A 12056-nucleotide genomic window follows, 5' to 3' on the forward strand; every position below is an offset into this window, starting at 1 on the left:
AGCAGGAGGCCTCGTTTGCATTTTACATTTCTAACCCTTTCCTTCGAAGAGTCCTGGAAATCGAACCACTGCCACTTTGACGCCGCCGACGGTCGGTTCACCTTTTGTGTTTGAGTCCAACATCAAACAAAATGGTGTCACTGTGAAAAAGTGTATTAGAATTATTCTTCAATTCCCCGAACAGCTATATTAACCGATATGTAGCCAGCTTTTTAAAGTGGAGAATATGAACGACCCCATAACTGTAGAAGGTATAAAAGATCGAAACTTGTCAAAAGCATGTCACATTTCAGCCAGACGTAATTCGTTCGAATCCACCTCAATATTTACATTCTACCGCATGAAGCGAATGCGAACATGTATTGCAGCCCTGTGTCCCTGTACCTGGTGGTCGTTTTGGAAATATGAACATCCATCAAAACATCGTGAGAAGACACAAAGCCCATCCAAAGTCGCATAACTTTCGATAAAACCCCAATAATATGGAAGCCTGGAGCTGTAGTCGCTGGATGCTACAAAAGTCAAGAATGTGAATGATGTCGACCCTTCAAGGGAAGCAGCAAAGCGCTTAACCGCCACGTTCCGTGGAAAAACCCCCGTCTAATCGTACACACTTTGCTGCACACGGTTTTCATTTTATAGGGGTTGCGAAAGCAAACATTTGTCCATGTTTCACATTTCTCAAACTACACATCAAATTGGCTGTGTGTATGTGCACAACATTTCCCTTCCATCTTCCATTGCCTTTGTTCTCACTGTCAAAGGAGATTAGACGCCATTTTGTAACGTCGGCAAGGAAACTCTTGAAAACCACACCCCTGGCGACAGATCATCGGAAAAGCGTATCCATATGTCCTTTTCGGAATCTGTGTAGGAAACTTGTGAGTAAAAATAAATTATCCTTGCACCGTTTGTCCATGGCAGATTTTGTTTTCCGTACAGTTGAACTCATTTTGTTGCCGGTTTTTATCCTGTAAATTATCAGTGAACGTTTAAAACTTAGCTCAGTGTATATTTGACGAAGCCTTTAAAAGCCCATTCCCCAATTGATCGTCATCAATGTAGTAATAGTAGTAATTAAACATATTTTCTACATTATCGTTAGCACCGCTTTGTTGTAGAATACGGTTTTTACTGAGGTGTGTTAACAGGACAGGCTTAGATGAGTGAAATGTGATGCAAAAGTGCAATAGCCGCTTGGACAAAATTATAAATTTGGACAAAAAAATAAAACATAAATAGTAATATTTGGGCTATCGCATTGTATCTGCTATTCACCAACATCATGCGTATTTTTACATAAAAGACAGCACTGTTTTAACTAAACCAATACGGAAATTCGTGCTACACCACCAACATTGCGTGAGTATTTAATTCAGCTCGATTGACTAGCCGCAAACTTTGCCCAAGAGACCTGCGTACCATGAAGAAATGATGTGATGAAATTATACCTCCGAGTGCATTTTCCTTAATCATCCACTACCTGTATATCTGCGTGTCGGTCGGTGTGTCCGTCTGGCTAGCCCTGTCTGTAGTTTTGTCTGTCCGTCTGTCTGTTTGTACATCCTATTAATCGCAGCGCACGCACGAAACCGCTCTCTAAACAAACAGTCTGACAAGGTACAAGCAGTGCATGCAGTGGATCAAAGACGTGTCATTAACGAATTAAAACATTATAAATGTATTATCACTGTGTCATGCAATCGTCAGTTTTTCGGCTCAGCAGATCAGCAGTGCCTCCAATCAGATGGGTAATTTCTATCCCAAGAAGCACAGCACCCATAATCACAAGTGGAGAGGAGACTTATCAGCACCTCCTTCAACCAAACGGTCAACTGCCCTGCTACTGGGCAGCTGGGATTGGGCAGGCTTTTGGATGGATCTCTCCTGGGAAAAGGCGTTGCTGTCCACGAGCAGTGCATCGTTGGCTGGGAAGTGATAGAAAAAGGCTCCCAGTTTGACCGTGGGTGAGATAAGATTAATGTTTTCTGCCTCAATTTCATACAACACGTTTCCATGAGCCCGGTGTCAATGAAGATTTTCTCACCTTCATCGAAACAAATGGATTGCACGAGAGAGCTGCAGAATACTTTGGGTTGTAAAGTAGTCATCACAGCCGCCGGCCCGTGCTTTAAATGCGTATAGCTCACTCTATCAATCTATTCGGCAATGTCGCACTGCACTGATACTGTAAGAATATTTCGTATCGGAAAGCTAAAAATCAATACAACAATGCTTCTACTTTGTAGCCACACAGGGTACCCGCTCTATGGTAGAGCATCCAAAACCAATCAGCAGCAAACGAATACTTTGAACGGTCGAAATTATGCGGAACCGTTCGGACCAATCTGGCTAGTTCTCACCGTCGGTTGTTTCTTTCTAGTCTATTCGCTAAACTCAACCTCGTGCACTGTACCCCGCGTCAACCAAGGGCACACCACACCACAGTTTCGAATAGGGCGCAAGAACAGAAATCTATTTGTGTTTACTTGCTTTCTTGCAATTTGATTAATGATCACACTTCACATCACATTCTTCAGCTTGCGCTCTCGTCGTCCTCGCTGCAGACATATGCCTCCCTCTCGTGCAGCGCTTTCTTTTTTTTTGCGTTTCAAGAAAAGGTCCTCCCGGGAAAGGTGCCTTTTCCTCGATCCAGAATGCTAGCTGAAGCGGAGAAAACTCGATATAATAACAACAAAATATAGACCCGTGCAGGAATAAAAAAAAAACACGTATCCTTTCAGATCGGGCAACGATGCCAAGAACAAAATGGAGTAGACGATGTCTAAAAGAAATAAAGCAGGAAGTGGACATAAGTAAGAACGTTACAGGAGAGAAAAAAAACTACTCACGTCTGTCAAAGACAGCGTTTCCGTTGATACAAACTGCTGCATAGCAGCTGAACAGAATGTGATATTGCGAACTTGTATAGGATATGCTGGAAAATATTACACAGAGTGATATGCATACAACCTGAAACGCAAATTACACTGCACATGTGCATATTTGTATGGTAATAGAAATTTATAGTTTTCCCTGAGAAATTGGTTGCTTCAAGAGGAAATAACTAAACTAAACAATTCAATTTGCGAATTGCGTGTTGCAAAGGACATTTGGTCATTGCGAATATTGAAAAGATCCGTTAAGTCATGGTGCGCCGACGCCTATTGGATATGATCTAGTTGGAACAAAATAAGTCAAATAAATTATTATCTTTATATATCAACAATTACAAGCAATGCGGCATGACCGTTCAATAAGAATACAAAAATAAAATCCTGATTATGGATATATGACATACATGGGGCGCTCCGATGACCATGGCGACAGCGACGCCAGCCTTCAAACGGCAGGACCGGGGTTCAAATCCCACCCAGATCACCTCCCCGTACGGAGGGCTGACTATCTTGCTAAGGGTAAAATCAAGTTACAGAATGACAGAAATGGCAAACCGAGACCGTTCGAGGTTGTTGTGTCAAGAAGGTGAGAGAGAACATAAATTTTTCTCCACCATGCTCATTTTTGATAGGAACCCACCATATTGGTATATATAATTTTTTGCTGTTTTATTCATATTTAAGATAAACCTATTCCTCCCTTAAGTTAAGTTATGAACACGAAAATATTTAATTTTTAATTTAAATCAATATAAATCATTTTTAATCAATAAAAAAAGTCATAGCCGTTTTCAGCTAGAAAAACAAACAATAAATAAATGAAAAAATACAATACGGCGTCAAGCCGTAATACTAAAAATATAATTTAATATGATTAACTCTACAAATAAACTAAACAAAATAAAACAGAATTCTAAATTATTTTCAGCTTAAAAAAATGCATGTGCTTGATTTTACTTTAAAAAAACAATAATTTGTTCAAAACTTTAGTGCAACGGTCATTTCAAATTCTGTAAATGGGAAAAAGAGCTACACGTTGAGTTAGATCAAAACTTAACGACATTCTCCACAGCTTGTTTAACGAATGCACTCGTCAAACGAAACCATGTTTAACGAACATTCAACGAAAAAGTGAAGGTACATACGGAACGACAGAAAAATTAGACATTGAATTGCATATCGTTAGGCGTAAACCCAAACCATTTCATCGATTTCATCAACAATTTTCCAAATTCTTCCTAAATGTAGGCTAACTACGAGTCCCAATTCACATAACTGTGTAATAATCATATTACATGGTTGTTTGCACGATTTTTTCCTGCACGAACCCACCTACACATTTTGCTAGTGAAGCCTTGAAGTGAAGACGTACGTTGTACACAAGCGGTGCCTGGTTCCAAAGGACAAAACAGGGATAGGTTTTCCATTTTTTTTCTGCTTCTTTTTATTTACTTATTTATTTATTGTTATGGTTTGACACACCATCTCATTTTGATTGCATGAAAAAATGAGACATTCCCGGTCGGTGTCAGTGGCGGCTTTAACTGCATAAACACAGAAAGAATCCGCTCCCGATCTGCATAATCTAAGTGAATCCTATCCTAAATTTGATTCCGTTTAATGTTCCAAGTTGGTGCCTCCAAGGGGTAAAAACCACCGCTGGGTGTAATGGTAAAAGTATCTAGGGATTTTAAGTATTACACTATGTTGTTTTGGCGCTGTAGTAATGGATGAAATTACGAACTTTTACGACGAGAGAATATTTTTTGGTCCCTTCAAAAGCAGGAACCATAGCCTATTGTCCTTTGATCGACAATCACCTTTCGAAGGTAAGGCCCCTGAACAACAGTCTTCTGATAGATAAAACCCCTTGTTAGACGATGCCCCTTTGGTGAAGGGGTTTATTAGCTGCACCTCGCGCTCCATCAAAGCCACTTCCGGAGTGCCCCAGGCAGCAATATAGCGTTCACGCTTCTGTTTGTCATTTGTATTAATGACTTCGACGACGACGAAGATTTTTCTTCCTATGCACCACCAATCTTACCAGTTCCGTCTGTAGGCCATCCTTGACACGTATCATTCCTGGTGCTCCGTAAATGGTGTCGTACTGAGCGTCGAAAAGTGTGCCATCATCACAATTGCGAGGAAGCTATGCATTTAGTTTACATTTTTGCTATAAACGGTACTATCCTGGAGCGCAAAAGCTCTATCAGAGACCTTGGAGTGTTCCGTGATTCTAATTTGAGCTTCTACGGCTAGCTGGGCCATGTGGTCACTAAGGGAAATTGACCATCAACAGTAACGGTCAACCTTTACATTGGGAGTTGAAATAGTTTAAGCAAACTGCTCTCATTTACCGAACACTGTAATTAACTTTCAATTTACACTATGGTGCAGTAAAGCTTTGTATACACAGCACCTGTCAAGTATGCTCCACACGACCAGAGTACTTGCTCATCCAACAGAGCATCCTTCCAATTAGTTTCGAATTTAATTGATCATGCAGACAAACTCAATTGAACTAACAAAGTTTAATCGTATCGTAGATAGTTTATATTATCTTGTATAATCTTTCAGATTTGAATAGCATTATTTAAAAATTCTAGCAAATATAACTGACTAAAGCCGAACGAAACATGACCATTCTATATACACACACTTTCTATCTCTTCTTCGAGAGGAGGACCTCTTCTCGAGAGGTCTACTCTTGCCATTTCTGGCTTTCTGTGACTTGATTTTACCCGTAGCTGGATAGTCAGCTATCCGTACGAGGAGATCTGGATGGGATTTCAACCCCGGTCCAGCCCCGGTTGCGAAGCATTACATTGCACTGATACGTACATAAGACATTAAATATGTTTATGCCTGTGACTTGTAATTGTGTTATATTGCCTGCAATAGGCGTCTTCTACTATCACAAATAGTAACTATATAATCTTGCTCCTTTGCCAGCTATACTTGAAGATCCCCATTTCAACCTCCTCTTCCATCTTTTTAACTTCAGTGGTTGCTGTGTCTGTCTTTCACAGCTCTTCCTTACAATCCATCCAATATTCTTCCCTCAACTCACCCTTATCTTGAGATCCAAGGCTTTCATCTTTTTAGTTGAACGCTAGGGTTTCAGGGCTTCAATTTTTGTTAAACCCTTTCATGGTGGTCATAACATGGAGGCAAACGTTAACTGATATGTTCCTTGATTCGACATTAATTGAACTATAATCAAACTATTTGCAGCCTCTCTAAAATAATTAAATATAAATTAGTTATATCTCTTAGTAAGGGCTTACTCAATGCACTCCATAAAAACGACCAAAGATTGTGCTAAAATACAGCAAGTTGTATTGGTGTTCAACAGCTGGTGCGTCTTAAGCTGCTTATCTTGTACAAAAATGTGTTTTGTTTTGTACATTGCGCGTGCGAGATCAGTGATAATTAATGACTATTAAATATATAAACGGCATTCACGTTTCGAGAAATACACAAATGCGCCACCTAGGTGTTTTTCTTATTTATTAGTTAATCGTAACGGACCGATGCCGTACTGTCCACCTAGGTGTTTTACTTGACCAATTGGCGCTTGGACTTCACTTTTACAACGTTATTAACTGCGCATATTTAACTCAAGGATTAATAATTTAATTGACTCGTGGCTTTGGCGACTCCCGGTGTTTGAAAGCACTCTTTTGTTAGCAAGTCAGATCGCCACTCGAGTACTGCTCTTATGTCTGCTCCTCTCATATACAAGAACGTATCAACGAATTTGAGGATGTTCAAAGAAACTTCACATGTTACGCTTTCCGTAAGCAAGCATGAGTCTCGAAATTTTAGACCAATGGCGTTATTCCGCTTCAAGAGGGCCTCATGCGGTCCGTTGAAATAAATAATAATAATAATTATTATTATAATATTTACACTAGACCATTTTTTTATTTCATTGTTGTGTACAGACTTTGGGTCTCCGAGTCCTCATTCTCCTCTATCAGACCACATTCATACCAGGCATTCAACTACTTTTAGGCATTTTAGGCTGCTTCAAAACTATCAGCTGCTCTTAGATTCTTATTTGTTACGTGTACTTAGGTTCAATACATCTAGATTATTAGCCAAACATCACCAAATGTTACAAGTTACATGCTCGCGCACCGAATGCTCTGTAACCCTATAGTTGTACTGGTTGTTTTAACATATCTGCTACTGATCGATTTCACCATGTCTCTGCCCACGTTTAAGAAATTTTCACTCGTCCAATCAACTATGTGTGATCCTTAACTATGAATTATATTATACCCGGTAACGATGGGCAAATAAACTTATAATAATAATAATCCCTCTAGATCGATTCAAATTTAAATTTGGAATTTTAAATTCATAAACTGGAGCTCATCGGAGCTCAGCGAATTGTTGCAAGGAAATGTTTAAGATATGTGTTACATATAGCCATCACACCGTTTCCCAACATCATTCTATCTATATAATATATCTTAAATACAACAAACCTCAATTATCTTAACGTATTGTAAACCCCATGAATGATCCTTTTCAGCTAGACATAAAACAGTCGGTGAAATCAGTTACATTCGATGTACACTTTTGCGTTACAAAACATATTTACAAGGATTTCAGTTTTGACTTTCTCTGTTTAAACGATGTAGTGATGTTTTTTATTGTTTCAAAATGTACAAAAAGGCCAACATATTAATTTGCTTATCGCCTGGAGTGCTCAGTCTAATTCGTCTCGGATCGGTAACCGATCATTTGGCTCTGAAGATGGAGTCAATCCTGTAGCGCAAGATGTCTATCCGGTGACTTGCGATAAACATGACGAACCCGTGCACAAAATATGCCGTTGTTTACTCCTTGCTCTAAAAAAAGAAACAAAAATCAATTTGCAGTTATATTCGTATTCTCAATGTCTACTTGTATTAGTTCCCTGCTATGGCCTAGAAAATTGTTATCAAAGAATAACATAAAATATATGATACATTATTTGTACACAGTATTGTCCAAGCTATTGCTTTGGTTAGAAAGCTTTAGATAGAAACACTATGACAAGTAAATTTGCAATTCTATACATTTCTAAAACGATAAAGTTACCTTACTGGTTGCAAATCTGAAGATTGTTCACTCCGTGAGATACCTCTATAGAAACGAGCTTCTGATAAGTGTATATGAATCTACAGTTTTATAGTATTTCAACCCACAAAAGCCCGGAACTACAGGGTAGGTCACGGAGGAGCGCTTAGTTAGTAGACATTGTCGTTAGAAACGATTTGTACCAAATTTTGTACCATGGTGACAGTGCACTCGTTCACCATACACCATGGTGACGCCGTCCCATTCAACCTTGATTCAATTTAAAACACACTTATCATCGGATTCCTATCATTTCTAATTTGAATCAAATCCTTACATTCAACGCATCCCTCATTCCCCGTTGGCGTCAGCGCGTTACAATTCCTTTGTGGCAGGAGTTGTCTTTTCTGCCGATTCTCACTTCAACAATCTGTAGCTTTGAATTGTTTGCGAGCATCTGTCTCGCCGTAAGTGAGCTCATTGAGCTCAGCAAATACTATCCGAATGCGAATTTCATTCATCTGTACAATTCGATTCACGCTGTAGTGCATTAATAAGTAATGAAAGAAGCTTCTTTTTTCTTGCACCGAGATAAACACGACGGTGAATGTCTCGAGAAATCCTCCTCCTTAACTTTAGCATCCACTCTAGGAATTCTATCCTTCAAAAAACACACATCGTACAAGCAACAATATTCCAAATAGTTCGTCCACCATTTGATAACTTGATCGTACACCAGTAACAAGTTTGAACAAAACATTTTCACCGTATTTCTAAGGCACAGCACTCTGGTACGCTGGCTGGCACGAGGACGCCGCCATGATGTTGAATTTGATGCTGTGTAAAACGAAGCTCCGCACAGAAGCGACCAGCAGCAATCTAATCGTAAAAGAGAAGTACGCAATTCGTATCCTCGAACCCTCGCACACATTTACACAGATTTGCGCTAAACCAACACATGCAAGCATTCGTTCACCCCGCACAGTTTCGACGCTGCCGATCACTTCCAATCTCGTGCGCGCGACAGGACGAACGTATTTCCCTCCCAATAATTTGGGGTGCGGTTCGCTTTTCATTATAATTCCGCTCGGTGTGTAAAATTTTCATCTCATCACAACGACGGCCGCCGCACACTACCAAACCGTGCAGTAAGCGCTTACGCACACATCTCAACAAACCTCAGCATATCAACATTTAATATACAAACGATGCTATGTGAATGCATGGCTTCTATCCAGGAGCGATAAAATGCTTCACGCAGCACACTTACTTTTCGCTGCTTTCCGTTTTGCCAAAGGACAAAGTTAACTGGTTTTCCGTGTATCTTAGGATGACAACTCGGGCGAAAAGAAAGGTATTGCTATTTTTATGCACAAGCACAAAGAAATGGCTGTATGGCTTATTTCAACAAAGATTTTTTGCTTATATTGCAATTTAAAACACCACAGCACAAAATACGAAACAGTTTTCTGTTACCATTACTTTCAGATTATTGCGAAGATTCCCTCAACGGAGTAAAACACAAAACAATCACACACATTTTAGAAACCTTTAATACTCTTTACTGCCAACCGTTGGACACACAGTACGAATAGAGCCATCTCAGGTGCGTGTACCTATTCTATTCCAGAGGGAACAAAATCTGTTAATCGAATTATCAACACAGCATCATCGGCTCTTATAACAAGGAAAACCAAAGTCTGGCGGAAAGCGTATTGGTGCAGGCGTTGAAAGGATATCACAGCAAAATGAATGATACAATCGTCACTCTCAAGCCGTAAAACGATGTTCCCCCAGTCAAACTTTCGGGAAAATACTTGCCTTCTCATTCTTATCTACACGCACCTTCCACGTTGTTCTAGCCCGCCGCTACCCTGCTTACGAGCTATGTTCCGTTCGTCCGGATGGATGCTGGAAAGTGCACAGACAGTATGCGCATGCGCCCAAACTTTCACAGCCTCAGTTTTTTTTCCCCAGGTCTAAAGGCTTCCGTCCTTAACTAACCCCCACCCAAGGACTACGGTCGTCACCCACAGGCAAGTTACAGTGACGAAAAATTACCCACAACCATAGTCCTACTCCCCGAACGATCTATATTCCCATGGTTTCCATGGCATCGACACAGCTCTCTCGGTCCAATATTTCCCTAGTGCCGAGGTGCGGACACGACGCACACTTTGGTGCGGAAGGAATGCCGTCCACGAAAGCGCATGCTTCTTCACTCATCTCTTTGCTCTAACCAACACCTATAGAGTAGACAAAGGATTTCCGAAATCGGTCCAATTCATTGACTGCAAATTCTACACGACAATCAATTTTTATGAAGAGTGGCAAAGTTTTCCTTCACATGGTTCCACTAGTCTTTACAAATTAAACTGTACAGTGCTTAATGATTAACCATTTTATCACTTTTGATGAATAATTACAAAACTAGATTTAAAACTATTCATTAACAAAAGTTTTATCTTCCGTTTTTAAAACACTTTTCTATTACTGATTTCATGCTGTTCTATTACGGAATTGCTTCATCAGAATCAACACTTCAATTGTTCTTCACTAGAATTAACGCTTCATATCCCACATTTTTTTCCACATAGTACAAGCACAGCAAAAATTACACAAAACTCTCAATGTTTCTCACTATTGGTACGATTTGTTTCGCTCTAGCGCTCTTTTTGTTTATCTTCTTTTGCAACCACGTTTCATGTCCATCGAAAATCTATGTCTCGAAATTCTTTAGCACGCACAAGCACACGTGCTGATGCATCTTGTTCCGCTCCGCATTCAACACTAACTCCATCTGACTTACCTTAGGGTCAACGTAGTGCAGGCAAAGCAACAAAAAGAAACCAAAATGATTGATTGCATACACCGAAACAAACACTCGCAAAAACAGCCTTTGCTCGTATCCTGCTTCACTACATTGGAACCAGCAGATCAACCTATACCATTCTACGGATGCATCGGTCTAATGATGCTGCTGCTGCTGTTGCTGCTACGGCTCTCTCTCAGTTGTATATATAGGTATGTGATTGGCAACATATGATTTGGTCAATGTTTGTAGCACATCATGAATGAAGTGGAGATATTTCCGTCTCATTTTTAAACGACCCTATAAGATCGAAAGTGAAAGCTCGATATTGCACTGAGTCTGGCATCAACTAAAACTTTGATAACTGATTGCTATGTTATCAATTTGAAACTTTGTATTTTAACAGCTAATTTATTAAAAATCAGCATTACAATTTACCTACCTAAACATATGCTCATTTCGTACAGTGTTTAAACATAAAACTCTACAAAATGTAACTTTTCTCGTTATAAACATATGAGAATCATAAATATCTTTTATTATTTTATGGTTATTTTTCAAACCGTTGCTGGAGGAAGAATGAAGAAAACATTAAATGTTTTTGCCTTACAGGATAATGTTGCTTCTTGCGATTGTGTCTTGCTACGGCAATAAAAATTGGCCTTCCCTCCTTAAGTTCAATGACAGTTTTGAGCATACATGGAACCTTTACCTGTACTGTTGGTACGTTGAACTCGGAATTCGAATTCACAGCATACCCTTAACTCAACCTGATTTTCGTGCGCTACGGCATCTTTTGGTAAGTAATAACTTCTGTTGTTTATTAAAATGTATCAACACAAATTTGCAGCATTAATCTATTCTCTACACCGTTATTTTCTTTCTTAATGCTAGTTCAAATTGTTTGAACAAAAAAGTTTTAATAATTTCGTCAAACTTTTCATCAACCCGGTTTACAATCCCTGGTACGAAAGTAAGAAAGCCCTGATGGAGAGCTTTCAATCGTAAGAGCGACATCCTACGGTAAAAATATTAAGCACTTGCGTGATGCTCCAGGCGTTTCAGATTAGCTATAGCATTTGAATGCCTACATCAAATGTTTTATGGATTACATTACATTATTTTAACTTTATTCAATTATGCGTGAATTTGTCATACAAGCAACAGGCACATTGGCTGAGCATTATGTAGAAATTAAACAAATAATGATTTTGTATCCTAAGATAAACTCTGTTCTATAAGATCGCTCAATCGGGTCACTCTGACACATCGTT

The 12056-nt window shown here is 39.4% G+C and overlaps 1 long non-coding RNA gene across 1 annotated transcript; it reads right to left on the reverse strand.

The window, feature by feature from the left end:
- Positions 1-5427: 5427 nt before the first annotated feature.
- On the reverse strand, positions 5428-10929 carry LOC118507776. The gene is made up of 2 exons (XR_004905711.1): positions 10780-10929; positions 5428-7759 (listed from the first exon to the last, which is right to left on the reverse strand). It is a non-coding gene; the product is annotated as an uncharacterized LOC118507776 (long non-coding RNA).
- Positions 10930-12056: the final 1127 nt, after the last annotated feature.

Source organism: Anopheles stephensi, chromosome 2 (assembly GCF_013141755.1).
Source record: "Anopheles stephensi strain Indian chromosome 2, UCI_ANSTEP_V1.0, whole genome shotgun sequence".
Taxonomy (NCBI): domain Eukaryota; kingdom Metazoa; phylum Arthropoda; class Insecta; order Diptera; family Culicidae; genus Anopheles; species Anopheles stephensi.